General features: G+C 40.1%; 1 protein-coding gene and 1 long non-coding RNA gene across 2 annotated transcripts in view; both read left to right on the top strand.

Annotated features, from left to right (window-relative positions):
- MED27 (mediator complex subunit 27) overlaps positions 1 to 18,466 on the top strand; it is a 262,494-nt gene that overhangs the window by 15,214 nt on the left and 228,814 nt on the right. The window lies entirely within an intron of this gene.
- LOC131279487 (uncharacterized) lies at positions 14,931 to 16,957 on the top strand. Its single transcript, XR_009186859.2, has 2 exons — positions 14,931 to 15,485; positions 16,781 to 16,957. It is a non-coding gene; the product is annotated as an uncharacterized lncRNA (long non-coding RNA).

Consider the following 18,466-nt stretch of genomic DNA (forward strand, 5'->3'; position numbering starts at 1 on the left):
GGGGAGCATAGCTCACAGAGTCTGGATAACTTAATTGGCACACATAACTTTTCTAGAACAGTATCTGAACATAAAAGTGTTTTGCTGTCCTGGTATTTTAAATGTCATGTGTTTATAGTTTGGTGCATTTTAATTCTGTTATATGCTTAATGCAAATTTATTTTTAGTAATGTACAATTTTCTGGTTTATTTGCCCTTGGCATGTCAATTTTGACCCTTATCCTGATCTAGCCTGAAGCTGTGCTTGTTTTAAGAGTTTCTCAATTTCAAGAGACCACTAAATGTATATCTTGTATTTGTGTCCAGAGGTAAAAAACAAACAACAAAAAGAACCACTTGATCAGCTTCAGAGTACTAACTTTCTTGCTGCTGTTGAGCTGACCCAGTTGATCTATTTCTATTATAAGAGAACTTTCTATGTGTTCTCTGTGATATGGACCAGAGACTCTAACAAAGGATACCATGCATTTGTTATCTCCTGTACTTGCAACTGGTGTCTGTGTAAATCATTTAGCTTTCTGGAGCCTGTGCGTGAAATTGGCCTGATGCACCAACTTTAGTACCGCATCCTGGGGTGAGCTGGGATCCTCTAATATACTGAGTTCTCTCCATCTGCCTGACTGCCTGACTGTTGTCCATCTAATCATTTACCTAACTCAACATTTAAAATTGTGTATCATAATTTAGTATGTTTCTCAGAATTGAATGCATTGATTCAAAATGTACATAATCCATAGTGTTTATGTTGAAGATTAGAATCATCTGAATTTCAAAATAGAATAAATTCTTGACTTCTCTTAGTGAATAAAATAAAGTGACCATTGAGGAGTTTTGTTTAGGAATAAGGTAGTGCTGGCTGTATTTTCCTTTTAAAATCATTGTGATTAGTTTCTATATGCTATAGATCCTTTCCCTGCTTTACCCTCTTCACCAGTAAAATTAGAAAAAGTTTATTTTTCTAGGTGATGAATGCTAAACCCAGCACAGGGGCCAGCACATAGTAGGTATCAGTGGGTGTTAGTTTTCCTTTCATTATCTCAGGTTCCCATGTCTTGCCATGTACTCCCAAACACCTAACTTGAGCCAGGAGAAGGAAACATTCCTGGTTAACTAGATTACCCTCAAGCTTGGTTTGGTAATAAAAATGCTAGTTCTAAATGGCTTTTAAATGTTAAAAGAAATGGCAGAGGATGATGGAAGTAAACACTCTTATATCCCTTGTTTTTTTTTCCCCACTCTACAGCAGAGCAATCTCTGTTAATTTTAATTGCTTGAATGAGCTCAAACATTGAGATTTTAATGCATTTTCACAGTAGCTCAGACAGTGTAACCACATTATCCTGCTGGCAGTTCTTTGGAATCCTCGGCCAAAATGTTGTACTTGGGGACCTCAGTTTATAAAACCAGAACATAGTAATTTCCTAGCAAGATGTCTTGTGGGGAATGTTGCTTTTCCTGTTGAGACTTCCTCCAAATAGTGGAATGTTGTCCTTCTCAGTCATATTGTGATGAGCATGTATTGCTTTCGAGGAAGATTTTCAAAGCTTTTGGTTAGCAGGGGTTGCCTCTGGAGGAGTTACTTTATTCTGATGAGTCACAAAATGAAAAAGGCCTCTTGTCAGCCTCCAGATTTGCTCTGGTCCTAAAGGAACATTGAAATATCTGGTGTGTTCTAGAGGGCATTTCTCAGTGACTGCAACTCCCCACCTTCTACTCCTACTCCTCAGATTATGAGCCAGCCTTGTGAGGAAGGTGATGAGGTAACTGATGTCTAATGGAGATTAGAAATACCAGACTTTGGAGGTGGATTAAGGAAAACAACAAAATCAAACTAGGATGGCATCCCTACTTTCTGAATTTCACTTGCTCTATTTACCAGCCAGCTCTGAGTCCTTGCATGTCTGGCACTATGACTATAACCATGGTGCTTCAGTGCTTTAAAGTGTTTGTTGATAAACGAATGAATGAATACTCCTACCTTGCTTCAGGCCATCTTCCATCATCAGGACACTAGTCTTTTCCCCACACAGCAGTCAGAGTGACCTTTATAAATGCAGGTTTAATCTGTAACTCTCCTATTTAAAATGTGTTGATGACTCCTCCTTGTGATCAGGATTAAGACAAACTCCATAATGTAGTTTACAACTGTCTAGATCTGGCTTCTGTGGTTCCCCCGCCCCAGCACTTTGCCAGCTGAAGCACTGTGTGCTCCATGCTGCCTCCTGCCCCCTACCGTTGCACAAGCTGTTTCCCTGCCTAAATGGAGCCATTTTTTGTTTCTCTAATAATTTCTCATTTTTCCAGATTTATTTTATAGCCACATACTTGAGAGACTCTTTTCTGACTCCCCACGTTAGGGTGAGGTAGCCCCTCCTGTCTTGACCCTGTCACTGCATGATTTGTATTGGACTGTAAGTACTGGTTGCCTGGACTCCTGGATTGGGGACAGAGACCATGCCCACTTGTTCAGCATTGTATTTCCAGTGCCTAGCAAGGCCCATCAGAGAAAAACAAACCAACAAAACACTTTCAGTTGAATAAGTAGCCTAAATTTCTTTCAAGTCAATATTATAATTTTAATTAAACATGTTTTGAGGGGAGAAGATAAGGAACATTCCAGGTCCCATTTTTCTTCAGGTGTGGGTAGGAGAGTGAGTCTTAACTACTATATATCCTAAGCACAGAGCTGCTGGGATCTTTTTTTTGGTTTATGCATTCTAATCATGGCTTGACTTGCTGAAGGATAATGCATATTAAAGTTTTTTTTTTTTTTTAAGCTAGTTTGGCAATACAAACAGAAGGCAAATTATCTTGATTATTTTGGCGTGAATATGAAAAGGACAGAGAAAGGATACAGTGAAAGTTATAGCTGTGCCTTTTATTTATTTTAGCATTTTGCAGTTTCTAATGCATAGAAATGTCCATCATCTCATTAAATCCTAAGGCAGTATAGTGTAGAGTTAAAAGCCAGATTGTATGGCTGCAAATTCTGCTTCTCTTTACTAGCTTGGACAATTTACTCCTGTTTCCTGATCTGTAAAATGAGGTTGATAATGGTACCTATTTCATAGGTACCATTTATAAGGCACTCAGAAGAGTTAACTGGTACATGTTAGCTCTCATCACCATCTCATCATTGTAATGGTTAGGCTAATGTGTCCTTGGCTAGGTAATGGTGTCCATTTGTTTGGTCAAGCAAGCACTGGGCTAATTGTAATACAAGGGCATTTCATGGACTTTAATCATTGGTGAGTTGATTGCATAGATGGCTCATTACATCTATAATCAGCTAAGGAGATTGCTGTCAGCAGTGAGTGATGTCTCATCCAAACAGTTGAAGGCTTTAAAAGGGGAAGTGATTTCAGCATTCAGAGAGAGAATTCTCATCTCTACTTCAGATAACCAGCATCTCCTGGGAATTCATCAAGGACTTTCATCGAAACCCCTGCCTTGCGGAATTTGGATTTGTGCATCCTTATGGTTGTGTGAGGGAATTTTATAAAATCTCATACTATTTACAGGTACCTCCTGTTGGTTCTGTTTTCCTAGAGACTAATACAGCTTGGTACCAGGAGTGGTTCTTGAGAAAAGGAATCTTAAAAAGAGATTTCTAAATTGGTTCTGGGATTTTAGCAATTGGCTCTCTGATTAGATTCAAGGGCACTAATGACTCTCTTTCCAGTAATCAAGAGGCCACTGACAACCTATGGTGTGAGTTGGCAATAGAGATAGGCAAAATATCACCACTGGATACAACTCATTCCATGCTTATAAGAGGCAAGGGTCTGGGTGAGAGTGTTTTTAACATCTTACCAAGTTTTGTGGAGTTAAAAGGTACAATGATATTGGCTGGCTGTTCCTAAATATGCTGGATACAGTTACAAAAGAAAGGGTTGAGGTAAAGGCTGCAAATTTGCAACTTAAACACTGCATGAATGATGTGAAAGTTTCTATGTGTATTCTGAAAGAAAATCTTGTTTCATGCAGCCACAGACTTGAGATCACTGAAAACTAGAATCAGCCTCATTGTATGAGTAGCAGTTATAACAGAAACTAAAATCTCAACCTTGCAGGGTGTCTGCTGTTAAAGTGAGGGCAATGATTAGAAAGGAGTGGAACCATGAGGATTAAGATGGAGATATATGGGTTGATGATGATGGCAGTGGGGACATTGAAACCCTAAATTCTGCTGAAACTTTGCCAGATAAACCTGTAGTGGTCTGCCCTATGGAGACCACGCAGTGTCAAGCTTGTACCACACAGCCTCCGGCCTGCCCCAGGGAGTCTGGACCTCCTTCCTTGAGATGGGTACCAGCCAAACTCAGGCCTGCATTGACCAATCTCCACTCTGCCCTGAGGAGTCTGCCATCCAACCCCCACCTGAAGCGATTAATCCTTTGCCACCTGACAGAATGCAAAGGAATGCCCTGAGGTCAGTAGCTTGCAAGCCATTTCTAATCCTCCTTACCCACCCCTACTACTCTTCTTCTCTTTGAGATGCTACTGAAATCACAACAAGCCCCCAAAGGCACAGTACAAAGTGTGAACCATGAGGAAGTACACCATACTCTAAAAGAACTGGATGAGTTTTCCAATTTATATAGACAGAAATCAGGGAAATATGTGTGGGAATGGATATTAAGGGTATGGGATAGTCGTGGAAGGAATTTAAAGTTGGATCAGGCTGAATTTATTGAAATGGGCCCACAAAGCAGAGATTCTAAGGGTTAGAAGGGTTAAAAAGGCTCTAACAGTTTGTTTGGATGGCTGCCTGAAATACGGACCAAAAGATGGCCTAGAATGTCTGAGGTTGAGATGCCTGATTTACCTTGGTATACTGTAGATGAGGAGATCCAAGGCTTAGAGAGATTGGAATGCTAGAATGGATTCATCCTTTATGACCTGCCGGCCCACCCCAGGAATGTCCCAAGGACATGCCTTTAACCGGAACTATGAGGAATAAATTAGTAAGACTAACTCCATCTTCCCTGAAGAGCTCTGTGTTTGCTTTTCTCTGTGGTCCAGATATTACTGTGGAAACTGCTGTCATGGAACTAGAATCTTTAAATATTATGGGGATGATCAGATTTTGGACTGACAGAAGCCAATTAGCATCACTTAATCGCCAAAGACAAGGTAGTTGTGGCTACCACAATAAAGGCAGACTCAAAGCAGCAATCAAAAGAGTCTGAGTCACATGTCGTGTGTGTTGGCTAATAGATCATGGGGTAACTAGGAGTAAAATAGATAGATAGTCTACTAAATTCCTACTTGATCTGTATAAGCAGAAGAGTTCTATAGGTTCAGTGAACAGAACCCAGAAACAGAATCACGGCCCCTTAATTCCCAGACTTGAGACAGTTTAAAGACCCAGAGCCCCTTGAATGAGGGAAGACCAGGTCCCCTTGGGGAAGGATCCTGTTAAACACTGCCAAAATTTTGTACTGTTTATCTTCCTCCCAGCTTTTCCCAAAGAGACCTTGGCTTTTACCAGGGTACTATGCATTGGGGAAAAAGAAATGATTAATCAAACATTTTAGGGATTATTAGACACTGGCTCAGAGGTAACATTAATTCCAGGAGACCCAAAACGTCATTGTGGTCTACCAGTCAGAGTAGGGGCTTATGGAGGTCAGGTGGTCAATGGAGTTTTAGCTCAGGTCTGTCTCACAGTAGGTCTAGAGGGTTCCTTTCTGTGGCTATTTCCCCTCTCCTAGAATGCATAATTGGAATAGACATACTCAGTAACTGGCAGAATCCCCATATTGAATCCCTGACATGTGGAGTGAGGGTTATTATGGTAGGAAAGACCAAGTGGAAACCACTAGAACTGCCCCTACCTAGCAAAATAGTAAATCAAAAGCAATATTGGATTCCTGGAGGGATTGCAGAGATCAGTGCCACCATCAAAGATTTGAAGGATACAGGAGTGGTGATTCCCACCACATCCTCATGCAACTCTCCTATTTGGCCTGTGCAGAAAACAGATAGATCTTGAAGATGACCATAGATTATTGTAAACTTAACCAGGTGGTGACTCTACTGTCCCAGCTGTGGTATCATTCTGCAGCTACTACAGGCGCCTTCTCTGAGTGATGAGCTCTAGGCTGCCGGCCGTTTCCTCCCACACTTGCAAGTTTTGCAAGTGTCCCAGATGTGGTATCATTACTTGAGCAAATCAACACATCCTCTGGTATCTGGTATGCAACTGTTGATCTGGCAAATGCTTTATACTCAGTTTCTGTAAGGACCACCAAAAACAATTTGCTTTCAGCTGGCAGGGCCAGCAGTATACCATCACTGTCCTGCCTCAGGGATATATATCAACTCTCCAGCCCTATGTCATAATATTATCTGCAGGGACCTTGATTGTCTCTCCCTCCCATATCATGATATCATGCTGATTGGACCTAGTGAGCAAGAAGTAGCAATGACTCCAGATCTATTGGTAAGACATTTGCATGAGAGAGGATGGAAGATAAATCCAACAAAAATATAAGGCCTTCCACTTCGGTGAAATTTCTAGGTATTCCGTGGTATTGGGCATGTTGAGATATCCCTTCCAAAGTGAAGAACAAACTATTGCATCTAGTTCCTCCTACAACCAAAAAAGAGGCACAATGCTTAGTTGATCTCTTTGAATTTTAGAGACAGCACATTCCTCATTTGGATGTGCTACTCTGGCTCATTTAATGAGTGATTAGAAAAGCTGCTAGTTTTGAGTGGGGACCAGAACAAGAGGAGCTCTGCAAAAGGTTCAGGCTGCAGTGCAACCTGCACTGCCACTTGGGCCATATGATACAGCAGATCCAATAGTGCTAGCAGTGTCAAAAGTTTGTAGCCTTTGGCGGCCCCTATAGAAGAATCACAACACAGATCCTAGGGATTTTGGAGGAAAGCCATGCCCTCCCCTCCTGAGAACTACTCTCCTTTTGAGAAACAGTTTTTGGCCTGCTGCTAGGTCTTAGTAGAGACTGAACGCTTAAGCATGGGCCACCAAGTTACCATGAGACTTGAGTTGCCTATCATGAGCTGGATATTGTCTGACACACCAAACCATAAAGTTGGGCATACACACTAGCACTCCATCATAAAGTGGAAGTGGTGTATACGAGATAGGGCTAGAGGGTTCCTGAAGGCACAAGTAAGTTATATGAGGATGTGGTCCACATGCCCATGGTCATTATTCCTGGCACTTTATCTTCTCTTTCCCAGCCCACAGCTGTGGCCTCTTGGGGAGTTCCTTACAGTCAATTGACTGAGCCCCTGGTTTGCAGCCTGCCTTATGGAATTTGGACTTGTGCGTCTTCACAGTTGCATGACAGAATTTTTAAAAGTCTCATACTATTTACAGATATCTCCCGTCAGTTCTGTTTTCCTAGAGAACCCTGACTAATATAGTCATCATCATCAATTCTCTAATAACCCCAAGGTTAGATGGTCTTAGCTTTATTTTACAGTTGAGGAAGCTCTGATTCCTAAAAGTTAAATTATCTGCCCCAGATCACCAGGTTATAAGTGACAGAAAAGGGCCTGATCACAGATTGACTCCAGATCCTTTTATTTCTTCTTCTGCCTTTGCTGTCTCAACAGCAACAGATGCTGTACAGCTGCTTTCTGGAAAAAATGATGGTGTCATTATAAATGAAGGCATTGTTAGAAAAAATCATTTGATAGAAACTTCCAGAGGTTTACTGAATTTTCTATGAGAGCATGTTCCTGAACATTTATATCTATCAGAAAGGTCATTGTCAATATTCTTATTTTAAATATATAGATTAGCTGATTACATGAGACTCTGCAAAGGAGAATCTTTAAGGTGAATTTTAACTCACCAATTTATCTACATTGTCATATTTTCAGTTTGTTTTTTTTAAAATTTGAGTTGCTAAAACATTACTTTTTATATAAGCTCTCTAAACCATCAGGATCATAGAAATGATCTGTGATCTTGGTAATTACAACATTCATCCATTCCTTATGACTTCTACCAGAACTTGGCAGAGATGTCTTGAAAGTCATTTAAGCGTTAGATTGCCTTGTATTCTGTTCTGTTCTGTTGTATTCTATCTGTCTTTTACTCCTTTCACCTCATAACTCATGGTGCTTACCTGTTTTGTTTTTAATTTTTTTTAATTTTTAAAGAAGTTTAATTTTTAAAGAATTTTTAGATTACATAAATGTTATATAAAAAATATAAGGGATTCTCGTATGCCCTACTCCCTCTCCTGCCCATATTTTCCCACATCAACAACATCCCTCCTTAGTGTGGTATATTTTTTATAATTTTTTTTTTAAAGATACTCAGATTACATAAATGTAACATAAAAAATGTAGGAGATTCCCTTATGCCCCACTCCCTACCCCTCCCACACTCTCCCACATTAATAACATCCTTCATTAGTGTGGTACATTTGTTACAATTGATGAACACATATTGGAGCATTGCCACTAAGTGTGGTTTATAATTTATATTTGAAACTCCCACACAATTTTGTAAGTTATGACAATATATATAATAGCCTGTATCTGTCATTACAACGCCACTCAGAACAATTCCAATGTCCTGAAAATGCCCCCATATTACACCTATTTTCCCCCTCTCCTTCCCCTCAGAACTTCCGGTGGCCACTTCCTCTGCATCAATGATAAAAGTTCTTCCATTGCTAGAATAACAATAAGTCTAGGGAAACGGACTTTGGCCCAGTGGTTAGGGCGTCCGTCTACCATATGGGAGGTCCGCGGTTCAAACCCCGGGCCTCCTTGACCCGTGTGGAGCTGGCCATGCGCAGTGCTGATGCGTGCAAGGAGTGCCGTGCCACGCAAGGGTGTCCCCTGCGTTGGGGAGCCCCACGCGCAAAGATTGCGCCCGTGAGAAAGCCGCCCAGCGTGAAAAGAAAGTGCAACCTGTCCAGGAATGGTGCCGCCCACACTTCCCGTGCTGCTGACGACAACAGAAGCGGACAAAGAAACAAGATGCAGCAAATAGACACCAAGAACAGACAACCAGGGGAGGGGGGGAAATTAAATAAATAAATAAATCTTAAAAAAAAACAAAACAATAAGTCTATAGTAGAATAACAGTAAGTATACTGTAGTCCATTGTTCATTCCCCAGTCCTGGGATGGTCATGCCAACTCTGCCTCTAATTGAGAGGGGATTTAGATCCTGTATTAATCAATCAAAGGGTTGCTGATGCAAAATGCCAGAAATCTACTGGCTTTTATAATGGGTATTTATTTGGGGTAGGAGCTAACAGATATCAGGCCGTCAAGTATAGGTTACTTCCCTCACCAAAGACTTATTTCCACCTGTTGGAGCAAGATGGCTGCCAACGTCTGCCAGGGTTCAGGCTTCTTGGGTTGCTCTCTTTCCAGGTCTTGCTTCTCTCTGGGCTCAGGTTCTTCTTTTCCCAGGGCTTGCTTCTTTCCAGGCTCAGGATTCCTCTCTTGCCAGGGCTTGCTTCTCTTTCCTTTGTGTGCTTACTTCCCGGGAATCCAGCTTATGACTTCTGCATCAAACTCCAACATTAAAAACCCCAACATCAAAATGCTCCAGCTCAGTCCTTTTGTTATGCCTTTTATCTGTGAGTCCCCACCCACCAAGGGATGGGGACTCAACACCCTACTGACACGGCCCAATCAAAGCCCTAATCATAATTTAATCATGCTCAGATACAGACCAGTTTACAAGCATAATCCAGTATCTGTTTTTGGAATTCATTAACTATTTCAAACTGCTACAGATCCCCTGGGGCAGATGGATGGGACTGTCTTGCTTGCATTTGTAGACTCTGTTCCTTGGGGTGGTCGTTGTCTATCATCATTTCCTTGTTAGTTGTCCTGTTAGTAAGTTTCCTTGTTAGTAAGTCCAGTGAATTTGAGAGTAGGTGTTGCAACTCTTTTGAGATTCAGGACCTGACTGGCACATGAAAAACCCAGAGATTTAAGTCTCTTGGACATAAAACTTATCAACTCTAGTACTAACTATAGGTTCAAACATAAGGGGCAGAAGAGTCATGTGTAGGGAAACCACAACTGAGCCCAACTCTGACACACTGGGGAGCCTAAATTCCAAAGTAGGGCCCACTGGCAGGGCGCCAAACTCCTGAGCTGTCAGCCCTGCATATAGTGTCTGGATATCTCGAGAGCCCTCAGGAGCCCCTTTATTTGAGGCAATATTTACTGCAACAGTCAGTGAGATCCTGCTGAGATGTGCATAAGCATAACCTTTGGAATGACCTCCCGACTCACTAGCCATATAAACTCATTTGTCTTTCCCCTTTCCCCCTTTTGGTCAAGGTCTTTTTCCAGTTGCATTGCTACTTGGTGCTTGGTAGTAATCCCATGGTGCCAGGGAGGCTCATCCCCAGGAGTTATGTCCTATGGGTGGGGGGATGTAATGCATTTATATGCTGAGTTTGGCTTAGAGAGATGCTACATTTGAGCAATAAGGAGGCTCTCAGGAGGTAGCTTACCTGCTTTTGTGTGGTGAAATATGTATCATAAAAACATTACTTCACAAAAGGCAGGGGTTCTTTCCTGGAAAATAATACCTAGCTTTCATCAGGACTCTTTCATGGAGTAAGAATTATTTTCAGACCCCTCCACAGCATTACTTCTAATTATAATTATACTGGGCTGGACAGATCCAACTCTACAGTCTTGGTGGGCAGGGCCTGCAGATGCTGTGCTGTGAATAAAGCTCAACTTCAATCTTTTCAGCTTTGACTTACTTCCTGGTTTGAGAACTTAATATAAAATTAAGGTTCATCCCCTCTCCCTTGAAGCTTCATCCCTTTCCCTTTGTCTCTTTCTCTCCCTTTGTCCTTCCGCTCCCTTTGTCTTCCCCTTACCATTTTTCTTTTGTAAAGTATCACTTGTTCCTTTGGCCCAGCTTTTTCCTGCTGTGGTAGAATTTAGTGTTTCTCTGTGAGTAGAGATGTCTGTGCATCTTGACTAATGATTTGTCACAGATATTTGACCTCATAGCAGGGATCTGCTTATTAATTTGAACACTAATTTCGAAACATAGGATATTTATCCTAATTGTTCTTTTATAAAAGAAATGGAAACTGAATTTTTCACAAATTTGTTATTATTTTTTCTACCTGGAAACAAGCTTTGATGTAGCATAGGTAATTAGGTTGAGTCCAGGCTCTGTAGCTTATTTACTGTGTGACCTGGGCAGGTCACTTGGCCTTTCTTGGGTCTCGGTTTCCACATGCTTAAATGGGAGATAATAGTTCTCACCATAAAGTGTTTTTGTGAAGATTCAGTGGGCTAATGCTTGTAAAGCACTTAGCCCAGTGCTCAATAAGTGTTAGCTCTTAGAAGGATTATGATTAAATACATTAATGAGATAATATGACACCCAGGCCCAGAGCCTCAACAGACTTCAGCTCCTACACTTTGATTTATTGGACTTACTCCACTCAGCTAACATGGAGTTGAAGAAGGTCAACCACCACAACATGGAGCCTAGAGTGTCTACAACTGGAAGCGGGAGGAGTGCATCCAGTACCCATATGGAATCTAAGCCCTCACTTGACATAGATGTGCAATGGACACAACCAATCCAATGTCCACAGAGAAAATGTGGAATGGGTGTGGGAACGGTAGCCATGGTGGCTGCTGGGTGTGGGGAACGGGAGGAAGAGTTGAGATGTGGAGGCTTTTTCGGGACGTGGAGTAGTCCTGGATAGTGCTTCACGGACAGTTATGGGACATTATAGATCCCCCCAGGGCCCACTGGATGGAACGTGAGAGAGTCTGGGCTGTGATGTGGACCATTGACTATGGGGTGCAGCGATGCTCAGAGATGAACTTACCAGATGCAATGGATGTGTCATGATGATGGGAGAGAGTGTTGCTGTGGGGGGAGTGGGGGGCGGGGGAGGTGGGGTTGAATGGGACCTCATATTTTTCATAATGTAATTTAAAAAAATAAATAAATAAATAATTAAAAAAAAAAAAAGAAGAGATGGGAAAACCATAATTCATAAAAATATGTGCTTGTATTAAGAAAACCCAGTGGGGGCCTATGAGCGTTTCCCTCGGCAAGGTCTTGGGCGTGATTACTGGATGGAAGAGGCATAAGGAGAGGAGACTTCAGGTACCTGGTCATACTTTTCTACGTTGAAACCTGTGAACGCAGTTCCAACCCCAAAATTATACCTTAAACCTTCTCCAAACAGCGAGTCTTCCACCTGTTGAATCAGTGCTCAGAATGTTCGTACGAGGCCCTTTGTTTCACTCCTATTCTGTCGATGTTAATAAAAATTGTTGTCACCTGTAAAAAAAAAAAAATACATTAATGAGCATTTGTATTAAATATATTGATAATAAACTGACATTCATAATAGCAAGTGAGGAGGTTGAATGAGAAAAGGAATACATCTCAGTAACACATCTCAGCAGGCAGAGATCTTGATCTGTGTTTTGGGCAAGGCATATTAATGGCTGATTTCCCTCAGTCTTTGCTTTCCTGAGGAGGATTTATTTTCAATTGTGATATATAAAAATGGCTCTGGGGGTTCAGGCTGTAATGTATCTTGTGTTTAAGGATTCCATTGTCAAGGCTCAGCAGAATTCTCCCTCCACCCATCCGCCCAATAGATTGGCCACCTCTGGCTCCAGAAGTGTGACTCCTCCTCCTATGCCCCCATCACCTGCCAGCTCCAATTTGGTGTCTGTGAGATGCAGCCTGGGAGCTCTTGGCAGGTTGGCCTTAGGAGAAGCTAGGCACTGGAGCTTGCCAGCATAATTTGTACTTTGATTAATTTATTTAATCTAACTATCTTGTATCAACCTGAGAGGATAATTATGCACAAATTACTTTTTAAACTTGAAGCTTGTCTCCCTTTAACTAAGCCCCATGCTGGTCTATAGCTCTTGACTGAAGTCATTCTGAGAGTACGTTTTTTTCTTCTTGCCCCTCTTCAGATACCAGACTCTATCTGAAGTGAAGCTTTTAAGAAAGGGAAGGTACTTGTTTAGATTCTGATCCTGTGGCACATTTTACTTGTGGAGAACTGTACTCTTTTTATCTACATGTGTGCGTTAAATTTCATTTTTCTCTAAAGTAGTGAGGTTATATAGCCCACTGCTGCTTTTTCATTCCTTTAAATAAAGTGGGATTTTCAGAATGGCCTAGAGTGAGTTTATAAATTCTTTTCAGATATGGGTATGAATTATAAAGGCGGGGGGTAGCACACTCAGCAAATTGCTTCTATTTTTTATTGAATTAAGATACCATTGATTATAAGACACCTTCTTACTTTATGTACTATTAAGAAAGAAAAAGCACTGTCAAATATAATTGTAAAACACCATGCTCTTAAGAAGAATAAGTGAAATACAATATATTGATAATGGGCTTGGTTATAAAACCCTTAGCATTTGATAAATTTTCATACTTATTTGGCCACTGAATTTGAAGATATGTGGATCTGGAGAGCCCAGACATTTTTGTTATACAGTGACTTTCCTTATACGACCTTCCAAGTTGCTAAAATAATTCCTACACCTTTCCTCTCTGTGAGGTAGGAAGAGGGAGACCAGTATCCCTATATTATAGATGAAAAAATTGGAAAAGATGAATGGTGCCTTTTATATCTTGCTTTTGTTATACAGCTTTCAAACGATGACAGTCACCGTGTTTTCCCTCAACTTAACATAAACTTCTTACTTTTGAAATTAGTGGCAAAGTCCCATAATTATTTTTTATTTTGAAATAATTTCAAACTTAAAGAACTGTTGCAAAAATAATACAAAGCCCATACAAGGAACTCCAACACACCCCCCACTCAGGTACCCAGATCTACCAACTTTAACATTTTGCCACATTTGTCATATCATTCTATAGCCATCCTTTTTCTACACATATAAAGGGAGGTTGTATACATCATACTCCTGAACACTTAATCATATAATTGTGAATGTAAAAAAAGGTAGGATTGCCACTTTTGACATTTTTTTCTCCTTGAGTGTAGAACATTCTATTTTCTTGATTGTACTCACTGGGAGCCACTGTCATGACATGTCTGTTAATATTGACAAGACCAATGAGGCATTTGCTGTGGACTAATAAAGTGGGGGGACATTGATAATCCTGGACTCTTGAAGAAAGACTTGGTTTTCTGCTTTCAATTTTCTGTCTTTGGAATATAGCTTATACTTTCCCTTTTGTTTATATTATGCCTCTTTTCAGAAACACCCTTTTCTCCCCATTCTTGCCCAGATCTTCCTGATCATTAAGGGTCCACTCTTGATCTCATCATTTCTTTGACATTTCCCATATTGCCTAGTTGTGCCTATAACCCATACTTCTTGATTTGTAGGTAAATGCTCTTTGTATTACATTACAACAAAATACCCAGATATTTGTCAAGCTAATAATATATCTGACCTGGCCCATTCCATGTTGTAAGAAACATTTATCCAATATCTTGGGCTTGAATGCAAGTACTCCTTGTGGTTTTAAGTTTAAGAAAAAAAGAATAACTTTATTTTAAAATAGTGTAAAAGTTATATATATATCACATATATATATGTGTAATATCCTGAATGTGGATTCTTGAAGAATTTTACCTTTTTTTGTTCTCTTTGGATTTCCTTTACTTCTTTTTGGCAGTTTAATTTTCTACTTTTACTGAGAATTGAATGTGTTATGGTTAGGGTGATGTGGGGTTCTGGGAACCAGTTCGGTCAACAGTTGGTGGACCAGAGATTAAGTATACAGCGACAGAGTGTTCAGATTGCTTTGTTTCTTTCCCAGTCATTTCTTATTATTGTAAGGTTCTTTCCAGGACTAAACATTATGTGATCCTGTATGTCATTTTCTTGAGTGGGCTGACCAAGTACTCTGTTGGACTTCAAACCTGATTTTACCTACTTGTCCCTGAAAACTGAGGAGCAGTGATACATCAACTCTGGGTGGTCTTCAAGCTCTGTGCATGATGTCTTCCCACACAAGGCTCTAGAATTACCACTTTGCCTTTGTTGCTCTGGTTCCAAATAGAAGCATGTGCTTCTTGACTCATCTCAGGAATATTGAAGTTTTCCTTGATTTTTTCCCACAGTCTGCAGAGCCTGATTTAGGGCCGCATCAGGATTAAATAAGATTACCAGCATCTTTTCTCTGTCTCTCTTGTGTATCTTGTATGAATGTGTCCTAATAACTATTGATATCAAGTTCATCCCTCAAGAAGCCAAGACTGACCTTTCGGGTTCTGCTGAGGTTGCAGTTTTATGAGATTTTTTTTTCCCCAAGTAAAATCAATTGAGCTAAATCTCAGTAACTTTTCCTGCACAATGTAATGGTCAGAATCTGCCTGCCACCATGATAAGTTCCTCCATATACTGGACATGTTCTTGCGTCACATTCAAGGTTTGTTTCACCAGAATTGATTGGATGATCAACTACTCTTAAAGGTCATGCTTAATCACATGTCAAGAAGATTGAAGGAGATACCGAATTGCCAGGTAACATAGTTGATTTTGTGCTCTCCTTTGGTGCTCTTTGCTTTTAACAGCACATATCTAATTCACTAAGCAGTTATACCAGTGTTTAAAGGGCAAAAACCCAGTGTGCATATTTAATTCTGAAAATTAGTCACAGCCTGTCTGTTATGGATTAGAAATGGCCTGTTTTGCTCATGGAAATCCTAAAGTGAATGGAATGACACTGAAGCATGCAGTCAAAATACTGCTTTCTACCCCTATTATAAGGGTGTAGGACAAAGGACAGACTGTGGCCACAGAGTAGGTTGGCTCATCCGTTCAGTTGATGAACCAAGCTGACAGGTCCAGAGGGGTTGTTGTTGGCCTTTCATGTTATGTTTGGTGCTATAGAACAGATGGAGAGGAAGGGGCCTTCTTGACAGTTTGGGAGGGTGGGGACCTTTAAGTTATGAGGAATCAAAAGAACAGTTTAGTTATTAGTGGCATTCTGTGTGACAGCTTGACATTCTGTAATTGTCCACAGAGACCAAGCTACTTTGGAATGGTGTTCTTGCAAATGTGTCATATTAGATATTTTTTTTCCTAATGAGGAATGGTCTGATTTGAATAGTTCTGAACAACTTCACATTTCTTATTAAAGTAGAAATGCTTTTCCTTGTCATTGTGATTGACTAGAGGACTAGAAACAAGAATAATTTAGATTCCTGCATTCATGAAACATTTTTTCATCTCCGAGAGAAAAATTTTACTTGGAAAGTCTATAACCACACTTAGTATCCTGAGATAATGTTGAGAATGTTTGCAAGAAGAATTTATTTTTGTGGGGTCAGTTAAGCACACTATTATATGCTTATTATCTCAACTTGAAAAATATAGAAAAGCAGAAAGAAGAAAAAAGTTATCTATAATTTTACCACTTGATTTAAATGTAAACAACATTAGTATTATACTTTTCCTGTCTTTTTTTTCTGGGTGAATGTTTTTGTTTTTAACTTTGTTTTGATCATTCCTCATGTAAAATGAAAACTGTTCTCACCCTATCCTATTATATCTTAAGAATTTTTATGATGTTATATGGAATGTTATTATATAATATTCAGGAAATTTAAAATTTAAAAGCCGTATAATATTCCATTAAGAGCATGCACCATAATTTTCCATACCATTTCTGTATTTTTGGAAATTTAGTTTTCTACTGTTAAAATATTGATGGGTTAACATCTTTATGCATTTTTGTTTAGGAGTATTTCTTAAGAATAGAATCTCAGTTGCAGAATTCTGGGTCTGAGGGTATGCATTTTTTTTTCCTTTTTCAGGATTTAAATACACTTTGTAATAATGTCATTGACCACCAGTTGAACGAATGCCAACTTGCCAAGTGGAAAGAAGACACATATGTGCCTGTGCATTTCTAAAATATGTATAAAATCAAGCGTTTTAAAATTCCCAAGTAATTTTGCTTGGAAGTGTAATAAATAATCTATATTTGCCTAGTTCTCTTCTGTTCTTTTGCAAGTGGACACTCCACCTCTATTTGGTACTCTTGCTTGTGATTATTGCTCTTAAATGCTCTCTTGCCTCTACTCACCACATTCGATGCTCTACCTCTGTTTTTATAGTTCAGTTTGTGTGCACATCCAGTTTCTCTCCTTTTTTTGGTGGGGGGTATACTGAAGTGAGACATAAAACTAAAGGACCAGACATGTCTGAAGCAGGTATAATCTTGTGGGTGTGTGTTTTTTTCTGATAAATTTTTCATTTTCTCTTCACTTTTCTTCTTTTCTTCTTTTTTTTCCTGCTTCTTACCTTGGATAAGTTCAGTTGTCTTGTCTTCAGGTTCACTGATCCTTTCTTCTGCTTGTTCATCTCTGCTGTTAAATATGTCTGGTAAGATTTTTTTTTTAAAGATTTATTTTATTATTTATTTCTCTTCCTCACCCTGCCATTGTCTATTTTCTTTTGTCCATTCGCTTAGTGTTATTCTGTGTCCTTTTGCATTCTCGGTGGCACTGGGAATCTGTATCTTTTTGTTGTGTCATCTTGCTGTGTCAGCTCTCCATGTGGGCTCTCCTGAGTGGCTGTGCTTTTTTCGCACAGGGCAGCTTTTCCTGTGGGGCGCAGTCCTTGCTCATGGGGCTCTCCTACGCAGGGGACACCTCTGTGTGGCATGGCACTCTATGTGTGCAGCAGCACTGCGCGTGGGCCAACTCACCACACAGGCCAGGAGACCCTGAGTTTGAACCCTGGACCTCCTATACAGTAGGCGGACACTGTCATTTGAGCCACATCTGCTTCCCATTTGGTAGGGTTTTCATTTCAGTTATTTGCAGCTCCAAAAATTTTTTTTGGCTCCTTTTTGTTATTTCCATCTCTTAATTTGGTTCACACAACATTTTCCTAATTTCTTTTAATTCTTTGCATATGGATTGCTTTAGCTCATTGAATCTAAGATGTTGAGTTAGTCTTTGATTAATAGTTCCAATGTATGAGCTTTCTCAGGGATGGTTTCTGGCAATTTTTCCCCCCTGTGAAAACATACTTTCCTGTTTCTTTGTGTGTTTTGTAATTTTTTGTTGTTGTTGAGATCTGGGTATTTTGAATGTTATGTTGTTAGAACTCCAGAAATCTAATTCTCCCTCTCCTCTGTGATTGCTAGGATTTTTGTTGTTGTTGTTGTTGTTGTTGTTGACTAGAGCCCTCTTTTTGTGGCTTTTTCAAACTTCTTTTATTCCCAAACAGGAAATAGAAAGAGAAAAGAAAAAAATAGGTACTGTCTCTTTAAGACTCCTCTGTCTGAAGGGGATTGGAACAGAAGCTACCTTCAGGGTCAGCATTTCAGTGATCTGAAATTACTGATCAAAAGCAGTGATTAGCAATCAGACTGTACATCCTGGATTTTGGAGAACTAGGTCCCTCTAGCCCACCCTGGTCCCAACAAGCTACACTAGGAACCTATGCTACAGTCACCACTGCTGCCTTCTGTTCAGTTGGTGGGTGGGAAA

The sequence above is a fragment of the Dasypus novemcinctus genome, chromosome 8, assembly GCF_030445035.2.
Source record: "Dasypus novemcinctus isolate mDasNov1 chromosome 8, mDasNov1.1.hap2, whole genome shotgun sequence".
In the NCBI taxonomy this organism is placed as follows: Eukaryota; Metazoa; Chordata; class Mammalia; order Cingulata; family Dasypodidae; genus Dasypus; species Dasypus novemcinctus.